Here is a 16,504-nt window from a genome sequence, read left to right on the forward strand (position 1 = left end):
CGAGGGGTCGTCGGGGGCAACTGCGAGATGAAGATGAAAATTTTCACAAGTGTTGGTTATATACCCAGAGCTCTAGTCCCGGATGGTGGCACCAACCGAGACCAATGCCCCCTTTAGTCCCAGTTGGTGCCATCGGGACCAATGCCCCCTTTAGTCCCGGTTGGTGCCACCAACCGGGACCAAAGGTCTCTTTTCAGCAGCCCAAAGGGCGGGAAGCAGAGGCCTTTGGTCTCGGTTGGTGGCACCAACCGGGACTAAAGGGGGGGCATTGGTTCCGGTTGGTGCCACGAACCGGTACCAATGCATCCCTTTAGTCCCGGTTGGTGGCACCAACCGGGACCAAAGGCCTCTTGTTGACCGTGTCGCGGCCTAAAGTTTAGTCCCACCTCGCTAGTTGAGAGGGATCGAGAGTGGCACCAACCTTTTCTGACTTCATTTGTTATTTTTCATGCATTTACTGATTTTTTTGAGCTATAAGACCCTGAAATTCAAAAGCATTTCAAATGAACTCTGAAAAGGTTGAAAGTTGGCATGATATCATCATTTCACCCACATAGCATGTGCTAAAAAGTTAAGAGGGTTACGGCAAGAACTAGATGCACTTCATGTACAAAATGGACAATCTTTTTTGAAGTGTCAGGGTTTCATACGGAAACTCATCTTTTACGAAGGGATTTTATTTTTTTAAACTTATTTGAACTCCAGACTTTTTGTGTGTTCAAAATGCATCATTCAAAGCCACATCATCAATTTTCAACCCTTTTTGACTTCATTTGTTATTTTTCATGCATTTACTGATTTTTTTGAGCTGTAAGACCCTGAAATTCAAAAGCATTTCAAATGAACTCTGAAAAGGTTGAAAATTGGCATGGTATCATTATTTCACCCACATAGCATGTGCTAAAAAGTTGAGAGGGTTACGGCAAAAACTAGATGCACTTCGTGTACAAAATGGACAATCTCTTTCGAAGTATCAGGGTTTCATACGAAAACTCATCTGTTACAAAGGGATTTCATTTTTTTAAACTTATTTGAACTCCAGACTTTTTGTGTGTTCAAAATGCATCATTCAAAGCCACATCATCAATTTTCAACCCTTACTGACTTCATTTGTTATTTTTCATGCATTTACTGATTTTTTTAGCTATAAGACTCTAAAATTCAAAAGCATTTCAAATGAACTCTGAAAAGGTTGAAAGTTGGCATGGTATCATCATTTCACCCACATAGCATGTGCTAAAAAGTTGAGAGGGTTACGTCAAAAACTATATGCACTTCGTGTACAAAATGAACAATCTCTTTCGAAGTATGAGGGTTTCATACGGAAACTCATCTGTTACACAGGGATTTCATTTTTTTTAACTTATTTGAACTCCAGACTTTTTGTGTGTTCCAAATGCACCATTCAAAGCCACATCATCAATTTTCAACCCTTTCCGACTTTATTTGTTATTTTTCATGCATTTACTGATTTTTTGAGCTATAAGACCCTGAAATTCAAAAGCATTTCAAATGAACTCTGAAAAGGTTGAAAGTTGGCATGGTATCATCATTTCACCCACATAGCATATGCTAAAAAGTTGAGAGGGTTACGGCAAGAACTATATGCACTTTGTGTACAAAATAGATAATATTTTTCGAAGTATCAGGGTTTCATACGGAAACTCATCTGTTACAAAAGGGATTTCATTTTTTTAAACTTATTTGAACTCCAGACTTTTTGTGTGTTCAAAATGCAACATTCAAAGCCACATCATCAATTTTCAACCCTTTCTGACTTCATTTGTTATTTTTCATGCATTTACTGATTTTTTTAGCTATAAGACCCTAAAATTCAAAAGCATTTCAAATGAACTCTGAAAAGGTTGAAAATTGGCATGGTATCATCATTTCACCCGCATAGCATGTGCTAAAAAGTTGAGAGGGTTACGACAAAAACTAGATGTACTTCGTATACAAAATGGACAATCTCTTTCGAAGTATTAGAGTTTCATACGGAAACTCATCTGTTAGAAACGGATTTCATTTTTTTAAACTTATTTGAACTCTAGACTTTTTGTGTGTTCAAAATGCAACATTCAGAGCCACATCATCAATTTTCAACCCTTTCTGACTTCATTTATTATTTTTTATGCATTTATTGATTTTTTTAGCTATAAGACCCTGAAATTCAAAAGCATTTCAAATGAACTCTGAAAAGGTTGAAAGTTGGCATGGTATCATTTTTCACCCACATAACATGTGCTAAAAAGTTGAGAGGGTTACGGGGAAAACTACATCCATTGTCGGTTCATCTGCGTGCATTATATATAATTATGTGTGTCAAAAACCATTACATGTTCACATGGATAGATAAGTGACCAAATTAATAGAAGTTCATCATCACATTAAAAACAAAGTACATACATAGTTCTCATTGAAGAACATATACCTCTCCAGAGCATCTAGTTAAACCATACATTGAAACTATGTAAAATCTTTCAATGCAACAACAAATGCGATCATAATCACAACCAAGGTAAAAATTGATCCAACGACATAATGATACCAAGCCTCGGTATGAATGGCATATTTTCTAATCTTTCTAATCTTCAACCAGATTGCATCCATCTTGATCTTGTGATCATCGATGACATCCGCAACATGCAACTCCAATATCATCTTCTCCTCCTCAATTTTTTTTATTTTTCCTTCAAGTAATTATTTCTTCTTCAACTAAATTTAACCTCTCGACAATAGGGTCGGTTGGAATTTCCGGTTCAACTACCTCCTATATAAATAAAATCTATGTCAACTTGATGGGCATAATTGTCATAAACAATAAATGAACCAAATAATGATAAAATATAATATTATATATATACCACATCCGAATCATAGCCAAGACGAGGGCCGGCGGGGGCGCATGTCAAAACCATCGCACTATATAATAACAAGCAATAATGAAAATAAGAAAATTAGACAAGTATCTATCTAAAGTAAGAATTTTTTTTCTTTCAGAAGAAGATAAGAGGCTCACCACGGTGGTGTAGGCGACGAGATCAGTGCGGGCGATCGACGGCGGTGAGACGGGGACGGAACGTGATGGACCGCTAAACCTAGACAAATCTCGGAGAAAATGGAGCTTGGAGTCGAGCTTCGAGAGGAGAAAGCTTAACTAGCGTGGCTTGGGTATTTCATCGAACACCTCGTGTGCATAGGAGGTGAGCTAGAGCACCCAAATGCCCTCTCCTTACCGGCCAGAAAAAACAGAGCACTATGAAGTGCTCTGCTGCGGCGACGGGGTATATATAGGCAACTCATTTGTCCCGGTTCATGACTGGAACCGGGACTAAAGCCTGGCCTTCTGTCCCTGTTCAAGCCAAGAACCGGGACCAATGGTTGTGGGCCAGGAGCGAGGCTCATTGGTCCCGATTCGTGTCTAGAACCGGGACAAATGGGTCCATACGAACCGGGACCAATGCCCACGAGGCCCCGGCCGGCCCCCTGGACTCACGAACCGGGACGAATGCATCCATTGGTCTCGGTTCATGGAAGAACCGGGATTAATGGGCTGGCCAGGCCTGAACGAAAGCCCCCTTTTCTACTAGTGTTGTAGAGAAAAAAGAAAAAGGCATCTCTCCCAATTGTGTGTATCTCTTCCTTTCATAGCCTGAATGATTTACTTTCCGCTAATTAATGAATTAGCTAGGGGTAATTTTGTCCTAAATTGTCTATAGTTATGTGCCTTGAGCCGTACCGTAAACAATGGACCTTATATAAAAGAACGGAAGGAGTATAGACTAAAAATAATAAAAATATTTCTCGTCAAACGAAGGAATTTTAGTATTTGTTGGCCGGAGTCCGGTCAATCCTGCAATGTGGTGCCGACGGCTCGCCCTTCACAGGCATTGACGGCCTCTCAAAAACAATAAATAATCACTTGTCATCCGGCGGTGGACACCACTAGTGACCGGTGCCGAAATCCGATGCCCCCCTTCGTGTGAAGCTCTGACGTGACCACGTGCGGCCTCGACTGCCCAGCCGTTGTCAGCCTCGGCATCCCAAGGCAGACAAACTCGACGAGGGCCGCGCATGAATGACTGTGCACTTCTCTCGATCCTGTCCATGGCCGTTGCACATCTCAGTCGATTTTGCACGGAGATTTGCGAGAGTATTTTCTTTTTTTTGTCTGTTTTTATCTTTAATTGAGTCACTTAGATGTATAATAACTAGGCCACCCTAGACTAACCCATATACTACTTAAGAGAAAAGACAAACACAACAACAGATTGGCAAGAAAATTCATTATTTGTTTAACTACATTAACATCAAGAGCTAGCACATTTATTCGACATGGTTCTGGTCATCCGTGACACTATGTTTGTATCATTTCAGCAACCTCCTGAGGCCTTATGGATCCATCTTGACGTACTGGTTCGCAGCAACAGTAAGACACGGGACCGTCTGATGAGCAAGCGCTGGGCTTACCGCATGCTTTTTCACATAGCTCGGGACACTTATCCCCGGGAAATGGACCGATGTCGCATCCTGAGAATCAGATGCACTAGTGTAGGTTAATTGCTAAAATTACATCAAGTACTTGACAGATCTAGAAATAGTGTATGCGGTGTTACTAATATCCACATGTCTCATGACCCCAAAATGTACACTATGTAAAAGTGGATTTTCATATTAGAAATAATATCATTGATGAAAAAAAACGAACCATGGTCGATGGCACGTGAGGAGAGAACGGTGGCCATGAGCACTAGGGCTATGAGGCACACAACGCTAGTACTCTTGCCGAGGGTTGCCATGAGGAGATGCTGGAGCTTCTTTCTAATCTGGATCTGGGTGGTGTTGTTGCAATGTTTACTCCTGAGCCTTGGTGGTATGCGTTTATATAGAGGATCTGGGTTTTAATGCATTAAATGCTTTCTTTGGATAGGTTTGAATGTGTTAAATGTTTTCTCCGATTACGCTACTCCCTTCGTCCGGAAATACTTGTCATCAAAATGAATAAAGGGGGTGTATCTAGACATATATTAGTTTTAGATACATCTCTTTTTATCCATTTTGATGATAAGTATTTTCGGATGAAGGGAGTACGTATTAACTTTTGTAAATGAATACCATGTATGTGGATAACTCTTGCTGACCAAGCTTTGGCCTGAGACATGAATTACTTTCCATAATATCATGCGTGAAGGTGGGAACCTTGTATTGAACGCTAGCTTTCCATGAACTTCGCGCCAAGGTTTTTGGCCCGGTGGAATGTATGGTTCTGGAGATAGAACTTTACTCTCTCAAGGCGGGAGGTACAGTCTCTGGGTGGAAGCAAGGTAAGGCTATGGCGGTCACCACACCAATGGACTTTTTGTGCAAAAACTCACTACACTGATGGATAAGCACACGTTCTTCATAATCTACGAGCACCAAGCAAAAACACCTTCTATGACATGCACCTGTGTTCACAATAGTTTCTTATTTTTGCTTCCTTTTTAACTTTGCTATTCCACACACAAGTTGGAGTACAAACATACATACCATACACAAATAATTTAAATTCATCCATGTTCGTGAACGGTACAAATAACAAAGCACACAAGATATTCGCAAAGGGAAACAGTGCATGTCTGCCAGTGGTTATAAGAGGCAATGCATATTTAAAAAGAAAAATGCTCATAATTGATCCGTTGCATATACACATGCAAATCTATGAGTTTTAAGTAATATTTTTCGCGCTGTAAAATGTGGTGGAACTGCAATGAAGCCCCAACCTTCCACTCGACTTTCTACAAATCTGAGCATTGCCAGTGACAATTGCGACATCAACGTATAAACAAAAACGCCGCATCACAAATCACAACAGAGATGCTCATCAAGCATCGACAGTTTTCGTGTCTAGCTTCTTTTCAGCTTCACCGATGACCTCTCCAACAAGGCGGACAGTTTTCTCATGTCCTCCTCTTGGACGCCCTGAGGAGCCTTCTCTCTGTAGCCCGAAGCATCCATCTTCTGTGACAAGGCATGCCGTAGCCTGCACACATCCACAGCAAACCATGCTACTTACTGATACAATCAAGTACAAAAAAGAAACCTAGCCATATATCTTCACTGTTCAAACCAGCTGGGAGAAACAATATAGACTTACTTCTGAATTTCGTCTCTCTTTTTCTTTAGCTTTTCACGCTCAGCTTCCGCATTTAGAGCTCCTTGAAGCTGGAGGTACACGCTCAGATCTTTGTTCACGACAGTAGTTGTGCAATCAGGTGGAGTTTGATCACTCTCTGCCAGGAGCTGCAGAATTTTCAATATCACATCAGTGGTTAAAGTCCACTACAGGATAGCTCCACTTATGGTTTCAGCATAAGTTACAGAGAACAAAGTACAAACTAATTTCAGATGGCATGGCAGAAAAAACAGGCACTTCCCTAGTATAAAAAGAATAATCACATGAAAGTGTAAAGTGAAAACCTTAAGGGACGAGATAGAAGAAAGAGTGACGGCTAAAGATTGATAGCATTGAACAATGGCAGCAATCTCTTGGCTTCGACAAAGTGCAAAAGCAGGTCGCCTGTACATGAAAGAAGAGGCAATAGGATATTATGTTTCGACAAGCCAGATGTACTGAACAAGAGGCAATCAAGCAGTTGGCCTGCATAATACAGAAACAGGGAAGTCCAGAAAGTTGATCAACCTTTCATTTGTATTCGTTGGTGGCCTCAGGGATCTTAGTTTGTTCACAGTGTCCAGGACCATATCGATTTCGTTTTCAAGATTATCATATGCCCATTCTTGTCATAAAGAATAGTGTCTTCCCACTGGTAAATATAGGTATCTAAAGGTGAAGTTCTCTGGATTTACTTACAATCATCATGAGTGTTTACCTTAACAACAGATGGGTATTCTGATAACATGATGGAACCTTTCCTGCAAGAATCTTTGGGCTGAGGAAGACGCTGCCATAACTCTTCTGTTACATAGGGCATGAATGGGTGAAGCAGGCGCAGGCCGGTGTCCAGGCAAATCCATAATGCATCTCTACAGGCAGCTCTGGTTGATTCGAACTCTTGAGAGTCATTGAAAAAGTACGGTTTTATGGCCTCTATGAATACATCACATAGTTGTTACTGCCACCATGAGTATATAGCAGATGTTGCATCTGCGAATTTATATGCTTCTAATGAGCTGACAGTCTTCCCAATAGCCTTGTTAAGTACTGAGAGTATCCATTTACAGATTGGTGGCATCTGAGACACAGCAACAGTTGCCGGCGGAGTGCACTGTCCACCAAGCTTGCCCATTGCAAAACGAATGGCATTCCACAATTTATTGCACCATTGTCTGTACCCCACCACTCTCTTGATATCCAGATTGATCTTATCAGACTGTAAAACAAAACAAAAATTATGTTAAAAGATGTGAACTGGAAGCACAATACAACATAAAATCAAATGGGTGTGACTACAACCTGAGAAGTGTAAGAAATCAGTGCAAAGCGGAGGGCATCAGTGCCACATTCAGGAATTCCATCAGGAAAATCTTTCTTCTTCCCTTCTCTTGCAATTTCCAGTTCATTTGGATCCAGATTTCCTTCTTCCAAACGTTTGAGGAGTTCTTCAAGTGTTATACCATTTATCACATCAGGGGATCAATGACATTCCCAAGCGATTTGGACATTTTCCGACCATGTGCATCACGGATCATAGGATGCAAATAAACCTGAAAAAGAAGGTGTGGTCATTACTCAATATACAATTGAAGCATACATTCAACTAGATTGCCTCACTTGACTAGTATAGTTCAAATAGGCTGTAGATCAATATGGTTGGTTCAATAAGTAATTTTCAAATGCAAACCGAAAAATATCTTGCAGACAGAAATGAAAGGTAAGTCTGCAAGTTTATGCATTTAGTATTACATTACAGGATCAACTCAGTAGAGCAACAGAGTTCATTCGGGACAAAATTAGAGCGGCTTGTAGAGACAAATGGCGGGGCAGAGAATATCTCAAAATGATCAAGTTCGTCAATTCATCAACAAATATCTGGGGAATGAACAGTGTGTTATTTTGAGAAGAAATTACACATACAAAGTAGCCCCATGTGGAGCTTCTAGTTTGTAAAAATATATCTACACATACTGCCAAGATTAAAGGTAGAATGACAGTTTTGGACTCTTAGTTATACTTTTACCCTAAGCACAGTTTCACTGTGTCAAGGGGGAGTGCAGAGACAGCTATTGGCAAAAGAGATATAAATATTGGACCATTGGACTTATGGATTACTGTTTTAGGGGTAGGGTGTGCCCATTTGTGCCATTACCTTTTCAAACGGCACATCGCCACCTAGTTGCATTCCCATCATAACCATACGGGCTACCCAGAAAAAGAGAATATCAAGTCCAGTTTCGAGTACTGAGCCAGGGTAGAAAGCCCTAAGATCAGCGGTGTCATCTGGCCAACCAAGTACTGTTAATGGGAATAGACCAGATGAAAACCACGTATCCAACACATCAGGATCTTGATTTAACTGGAATTTCTTCCCCGGATACTTTTGCTTTGTCTCAAGGTTCGCATCACTTTCATTTCTTGCATCTATCCAACGTTCATTGTTGGAACCCAGATCGGTCACTTGATCTTCTTCAAGTGTCACATACCATGCAGGTACACGATGGCCCCACCAGAGTTACCTTGAGACACACCAATCACGTATATTTTCAAGCCATCTGCAAGGACAACGATAATAGATTGATCATATTTGTTTTGGCATGGCATCTTCGAGAGGTGGCATGTTTCTCGTCTAGGCAAAAAGGATCGACATATACCTGTACCAGTCTTGTTCATATTGCTGCGGAATAATCTCGATTTTTTTGGATCTTACAGCATTAAGACCTGCCTTTGCCATGGTATTGCAATTAACAAACCATTGAGGTTTCATCATGGGTTCCACCACATCATTACTTCTTGAACAAATGCCCAAACTCATTTCGTTCTTTTTCGTGTCCTTGTACAAGCTCTTGTCAAGCAGAATAAAACATTGTTAGTCCTGAATTACTTAGCAAAATCAAAATGAAAACAAACTGTAAATGATAACAAAGAAACTAAATTGAAAAACGACTAAGTAAAGTTAATATATTTATCCCTGGATTCCACATCCATACAAGACATTTCCAAGAAATGGCATGACTAACTATGGATACCCAACCACAAAAGCATGATCTTGGACAGGCTTGAGGTTCAAGAAAATCAGCTAGAGACAGAAACTAAGACCACTCAAAGTTTTAAAGGACAGCCAAGCCAAAGTAGAAGTGCACATTTCATTTATAATGTAATTTATGAATTCTTATGGATAACACTAGTACTATGAGTACTCTTTCTATTAAATGCAAGAAAAAAAAGGAAAATGAAATATTACTATAAAGTTAAAGATATTTCACTATTTGTCCCCTCTTATACTCGTGAAAACTAGAGGGTAATCTGCGCGTTGCCGCTGTGACACTTTTGAAAATAGCTAGACTGATGACATCATAACGGTGAGGATTAATTATAATGTGACGGTAGTCTGATGCTGTGGTAAACATGCATTATTTTGTTGAAGCGGAAGGACCGCATGCATAAGACAAGTAAGTAGTGAGCTGGCAGGTTGATGACTGGCATACATGCATTGTTTGTTGATGTGGAAGGGTTGCATGTGTAGGGAAATTAGGTAGTGGGTTACAACTATTTAAGAATAGAGGATTTGTAGACATGCCACAAATTTCTACTAAACAAGTGCAGTACCGCTAACAACCCTTTCTTTGAAGACAAGATCACCTATATTTTGATGTGAATGATATGAATCCAGTACTACCTTTGCCTTCAATGCTTCTATGACAGCAACCTGAGCAGCAAATCTTGGCATTCCTTCAAATTGTGTGCCTCCATTGCTGTTTATTTTCCCATCGTCTGTGAAGATATTGATGAACTCTAGGTTATGTCGCTTTCCAACCTCAAAGTCATTTGGATCATGGGCTGGTGTAATCTGCATAAAAAGCAAACAACAACACAAGTTAAGAGGGGCCAGTGCATGCACAAGTTTCAACTAGGTAAAATGAGATAAAAATATAAGTCAGTCGGCATTATATCACACCTTGACAGCCCCAGTGCCAAAAGTGGGATCCACCAACACAGCATCGCAGATTATTTTTAGTTTTCTGCCATTGAAGGGGTGAATTGCATATCTTCCATGCAGATGCTTATATCTTTTATCCTCTGGTTGAACAGTTATTGCTGTATCACCCAGCATAGTTTCAATTCTTGTTGTTGCAACAATAATCTCACCCAATCCTCCTTCAAGAGGATACGCAAAGGAAATCAAGACACCAAATTGTACTGGTGTGCTGTAACCAGGGACCTTTAGCATAGTTTCTTCTTTAAGACCTAAATGATCAACCAGATAAAACAGCATATTCAAACAAATGAATTGATATTAGTCAGACGTGCAATACCAAACTGTATATTGTAGAGAATAAAAGGCTTAACCAACCTCTATGTCAGAAATCGCAGTTAGAAGCGCGCAATCCCAATTTACAAGGCGATAATCCCTGCAAAAGATCAAAACATCCATTAGAAAAAAATAGGCTGGCAATTGAAAGACATGATGAAGAATATAAATTTTTAGAAGTAAAGCACCATAGCATTACTTAACAGGCAAAAGACAAATGCTTAACACCTGGAACAGGGGAAGGTGAGGATACTGACCTATAAACAAGGTCATCTTTATACAACCTGACAAAAGCTTCAGTTACAGCTTTTGATCTTTTCTCATCCATTGTAAAGCACTGACAAACGAAGTTGACATTATTAGGAGTTAGAACTATAGATAATACATTGTTTTCATTATTTTTCATAACTAAAGAAAATAAGAAGTTTACCTCGCGGGACCAATCAAGGGAGGCTCCAAGACTACGTAATTGATTCAATATGGTACCACCATACTGATCTTTCCATTCCAGGACTTGTACAGAAGATGATAAGAGGATACACCAAGTGGGCAAAGAAATAAGCTCACTACGATCCATGCCGCATCACACATGACACTGCTGATTGTGAATTTTTAAAAATATACAGAACACTGACTGAATCTACATTGTTGATATTCCATGGTATAACAGTGTCATTAAAGCTTTTATATCATCCAAATAGTAAAGAACATAGGGCAATCGCAAACATAACAATTTGTTAAAGGAAAACCCGATGCTTACTTCAGATATGAATTTGTCACGCCCTATGTCATGCCTTGTCAACTTCCTTTCACGCATCAGCTTCTTCTCCACTACAACCTGCTAGACAGAACAGGTTATTAGATATCTGCTCACATTACAAACATTGTGTGTATTAATAGGGGACCAACACCCCTATTGACAGCTTTGTTTTAATGGCTATGGTCAACAACGAACACTGGTAGTGTTTGTTTCAGAAGTTGAAGCACAGGAAATGCCACGAATTATATAAAGCAGTGTATAAGACAATTTTAGCTGATAGTGGATCAGTTCCAAGATGCAGACCTGTGTAGCAATGCCAGCGTGGTCCACCCCAGGGACCCAAAGAGCATTATAACCAGACATCCTCCGCCAACGTATCATAGCATCCTGCATTGTTGAAAGGAGAGGAAATTACAACCATTGCCACATAGGTCTGTCTGTCTGTGCAGGCATTGATGATGAATACCTCTATAGCAGCCGTAAGTGCATGGCCTATATGAAGCGCTCCAGTCACATTCGAAGGTGGCAGAACCTGGAAATTATACAACTTAGCGCTATCGCTGAAGGAAATCCGTTTGTATGTGATCCGTTATCTATAGAAAAATACTATCACAAGATGCAGTTTCTTAAATCAGCTCACACCACACATCGCCCAATCCTCACGAATGTGAGTCACTTACTATGACAAAGGGTGGTTTTGTGCTAGCAGGATCTGCCCCAAAATATCCCGAAGACTCCCACCAGGCATACCACCTACATTGCAAAAAATCAAGGCATGCAATTCAGCAAGGCGTAACTGATGGAACGAATTCTAAGTTTGAGAATGGAAAGTAGCATCTTACCATTTCTCAACTACGCTTGGGCTATACGGCTTGGCCATTAGAGTGGCCATTGATTTCTTCTGCCCAATAGGGGTGTCCGGATCAACGAAATCCTCAGGGTTTTCATCGTCCACGGCTTTCTTCCTTTGTTTCTTCTCGGTTTTCTTCGGTCCATCCGAAGCAGCTTGAGCCTGCAGAAAACCAAATCAGCACAAAACCTTCGGGACTCGCTAAATAACAAATTCAGTAACAAATGCTTCCAACCTGGAGCCTAGCCGCCTCCTTTTGCTTTGCCTTAAGCTTTTTTTTTAGAAGAACAGGGAGGCTCCTCCCCGGTTCCATTACTCGAATGAAACCCCAAAGTCGTGCCATACATCAGCCCACTGAGAGGAACAGTTCAGCGGAAAGCGAAATGAAAGAGAGTGCCTTAAGCTTTTTCTCTTCCTTATCTCTTGCCTGCAAGTAGAGCAACCTGGCTCATAAGTGATCTTTCCCCACACATTCACATACACCGAGCTGTTTGATCCAGTATATGATTCAGCTAGTTTCTGACGCCGGCCAAGAATCAGGAAAACTGGTTGCCAATTACCAATTTCGGGCCAACATCCTAGTCTTTGAGTCACCAAGTTCCAGCGCACATACCTTCTGATCCTTCTTCAACTTCTGGCCCTTCTTCAACTTCGGTTCCAGCTCCTTCCCGTCGAGTTGCTGCTCGCACCACCAGAGAGAAAAAAAGGGAAGATTTTTTTTTTTCGCTGAGTCGCTGGTCTGAAAGAAAATTAAAATGGGGTTGAGTCCAAAGCAACCCTCGACAAACCTTATCGTCCGGAGCCGCCTTCTCCGGCGCCGGCGCCGGCGCCACCGGCTGCGTCACAAAACCAACCAAACTCGCGTCAGCTCCCGAACGTACAGAGAGAGAGAGAGAGAGAGAGAGAGACGCGCATCCACGGTATGGGAGGGGGGTCGAACGGGTCATCTTGCGTACCTTGTCCATGATTCGGATCGCGCCGCCGCGGACGCGCGCCGGCGTTCGTTTCGACGCGGTGGGGCAGGGGTTAGGCCATCCCCAGCCGTTGGCCCCCAGGGCGCCTAAAATCGCCGCCTGGGGATAAGCCGCCACAAAAATTGAGTCTGAGGGCGAGTTGGTCCCCAGACGCCGGCCCCAGAGCCGCTCACAGGCATGTTTTAAAATAAAAAAAAGTTCGGCGAAGTTCGGCTTAAACACGATAAAATTCGGCCAAACACAATAAATTTCGGCACATTTCGACGAAGTTCGCGGATTTTCATTACATAGCATATATACATAAACTAATCTAAAAGAAAAACTGGCTGAAGTCGCCGCCGTCGCCGCCATCGTTGTCGTCGGCCTTCTCCTCCTTGACGCGGGCGCCCCTGCTGGACCCCTGCCCGGCATCGCCATGGCGGACTGGTGCGCTGCGCATTGTCGTCGTCGTCGTCGCTGTCGTAGATGACGACGACTTCGCCTTCGTCGCGGCCGCGTCGACGCTCCGCGAAGCGAAGCAGGGTGGCGCACTGGCGCTCCTTCGCCTTCTTCAGGTGCTCCTTCTCCATCGTTATGGAGTCCCTGCGCGCCCATTGCAGGGCCGCGTCGTCGTCTCTGAGCTCCGTTGTCACCGACGCGAGCCCCGGCTCCGTCTTTGGCTTGACGAAGCGCGGAGGAGGAGCCGACGAGTAGGCGCGCCGGCCGCCCTCGTTGATGACGATGCCGGCGCTGCGAGTGCGCCGGCCGAGCGGCGTCTCCGTCGCGGCCTCGGCCTTGACGCCGAGCAGGGCCGGAGTGCCGGAGGAGTGCGATGATCGGGAGAAGGAAGAAGAGGAGGAGGACCCGAACCTCCTTGGCGCCCATGGCTCGGCGCGTCAGTGCTGCGCCGGGGCGGCCGCCCTCGCCGGGTACGCCAACGGCGGGTCGTTGCCGCCCTCGAGGTACGTCAGCATGCCCTCGAGTGTGCGGCCGGGGACGCCCCACCACAGGTGGCGCCCCTCGCTGTTCTGCCGGCCGCCAACCACCGGCGCGCCGTTGATGGACGCTAAGCGCTGCTACTGGCGGCGCTCGAAATACGCCGCCCAAACCGCGTGGTCGTCGGCGACGTACTGGGGGAGGGAGAGTTGGGCGTCGGTGAGGGAGGCGCGCACGACCTCGACTTCCTCGGCGAAGTACTTCGGCTTCGCCACGGCGTCGGGCAACGGGGGAATGGGCACTCCCCCGGCGCTGAGCCTCCACCCCGTCGGTCCAACGCGCATGTCCGGCGGCGCCGGGATGTTCGCCTGGAACAGGATCCAGGACTCCTGTTCACGGAGCGAACGGCGGCCGAAGCCGTTGGCCGCCGCCTCGTCTCCAGGGAAGCGTTCCGCCATGGCGACGGGCTCGGGAGAGGTAGAGAGATAGAGGGAGGGGCTGGGCGGCGGCGCTCGGGAGAGGTAGGGAGAGGAAGGAGCTGGGCGGCGGCGAGGGGCGGGGCTGGTGTGGGCACAGGCGAGTGCAGGCCACCGGCTATATAGCCGCGCCACACCCGTGTGTACGCGTGCGAGGGAGGGGAGGCGTCGGTGCACCGTCCCGTGACGCGCCGCCCGTGAGGAATCAATGACAAGGCTGACCAGCGGCAGCCTTGGCATTGATTCCCCGCGGGAACCGAGGCCGTTGGGGGAAGACGAGACGCCGTGTCGCTGACGCGGCGGGCCCACGGCTGTTTCGCGCCAAAACAGTTCGCCCCGGCGCCCCCGGGCGCCGCCAGCGCGACGGGTTCGGCCTGGATCCGCCGGCGCTGTTTTCGGTTCAGGCCGGCGAAAATCGAGCTTCTGGAAACACGACTGGGTCGTTTATTTGGTGCTGGCATGAAAAAATCGTCTGGAAAGGCCTTTTTGGGGACGCGGTTGGAGATGCCCTTAGGGGGTTCTGTTACGGGCAGGGATATGTTTTTTCTTTATTCATGCGCCGCGCCGCTCACCTATTGGGCCGGCCCACTCCGACTTGCCTTGAACAGGCCAGCGGGCATTACTAGCGCACGTCTGTATTTTCTTTCCTGGTATAAACACGCTACAGGTTGTTGTTCTCAGAAAAGGCACACCACATGTACACGTGCATGAAAAAAAAGTTATTTCTATATTTATATTTAGAAAATGATTATGCGATGTTTAAAGGATGTTTATGCAGTGTTAAAAAAAATCGTGCAGATTTTAATAAGCATTAAAAAAATGAATGTACATAAAACAATTTCATGCGTTTCAAAACAATATTCGTGATTTTGTTTAATGTTTATGCAGCGCTAAAAAATGTCCGCACAACTTTGAAAAAATATTAATGTGATTGTAATACATGAAAAATATGCATGCATTTCCAAAAAAATGTTTGTGACATTTTATAAAATGTTTGCACAATTCAGAAAATGTACATAATTTTTTTAAAGTGTTCACGCGTTTCAAAAAAAATATATACAACCTCTGTACACTAATATAAGAGGTATTTTGACTGCAAAAACGTCTTACATTAGATTTTTTTGCATGTAATATTACATTAGTTTACAGAGGGAGTTTTTGTGATATTTAAAAACATGTTTATATAATGCAGAAAACAATGTCCATCTAGTTTTTTTTTTGCATGGTAATATGTGTCTCATTCATATCAAAACGAATAAAGTACAAGTCACGTAAAGACTGACATGACAAAACTGAAAAGATAGTAGAACATCTCTAAGCTTGACACCAACTCCCATCACCTGCCTCCGGCACCACCATAGCAACCACCAAAAAAAAGAATGACGAATCACCTCCTCACCCGAGCTCGACGCGGCTCCATCGCTGATATGCAGCTTTGCGGACCTCCAAGGTGGCTCACCAAAAGTGAAGCCCTTGCCGTTGAACGAATCAGACCAGGGCAACATCCCGGACACGCCATCGAACTCCAGATCTGGCACCCTACCACGACTAAAACGCCGAAGGAGGAAACCATACCTGCCATCCACGAACCACGAGCCCAGCACATGCTCCGTCTTCCAGATGTCGTCGATGCAGACCACAATCTGCATCCGCTCCTTGACTACCTCCCAAGCTCCGCGCCGATGCTGAAGCAAACGTTGTCGCAACGGCGGAGCCCGAGGGCACAGGTCCACCACGAGGATGCCGACGCCGCCACGCCATCCTTACTTGAACAGACTGGTTTCCAAATCCATCCCCAACCATAGGACTGATGGCCTCGTCGGGGAAGGATCCAAAGAATCTTTATTCAGCGTTGTCATCGTTGCCGCCGAAGCAACAACAATGAACAACCTAAAAACCTAGACTACGAGGGAGTAAAAAGTAATTCACGCGCGTGGATCCGGCGACCCCCCTCACCACCGACGACCGGGGTCGCCGACGGAGGGGAGCCATTGGAGAACGGCGTTGGAAGATCGGCCTCCCTGACGGCGGCTAGGGTTCCAGCCGCACGGACGAGAGGA

General features: G+C 44.2%; 1 long non-coding RNA gene and 1 pseudogene across 1 annotated transcript; both read right to left on the reverse strand.

The window, feature by feature from the left end:
• Positions 1–4,269: 4,269 nt before the first annotated feature.
• LOC119296957 lies at positions 4,270–4,842 on the reverse strand. The gene is made up of 2 exons (XR_005145463.1): positions 4,709–4,842; positions 4,270–4,530 (listed from the first exon to the last, which is right to left on the reverse strand). It is a non-coding gene; the product is annotated as an uncharacterized LOC119296957 (long non-coding RNA).
• A 783-nt stretch (positions 4,843–5,625) lies between these two features.
• LOC119299118 lies at positions 5,626–13,126 on the reverse strand (annotated as a pseudogene).
• Between the last annotated feature and the right edge of the window lie 3,378 nt (positions 13,127–16,504).

This window comes from Triticum dicoccoides, chromosome 5A, assembly GCF_002162155.2.
Source record: "Triticum dicoccoides isolate Atlit2015 ecotype Zavitan chromosome 5A, WEW_v2.0, whole genome shotgun sequence".
Taxonomy (NCBI): domain Eukaryota; kingdom Viridiplantae; phylum Streptophyta; class Magnoliopsida; order Poales; family Poaceae; genus Triticum; species Triticum dicoccoides.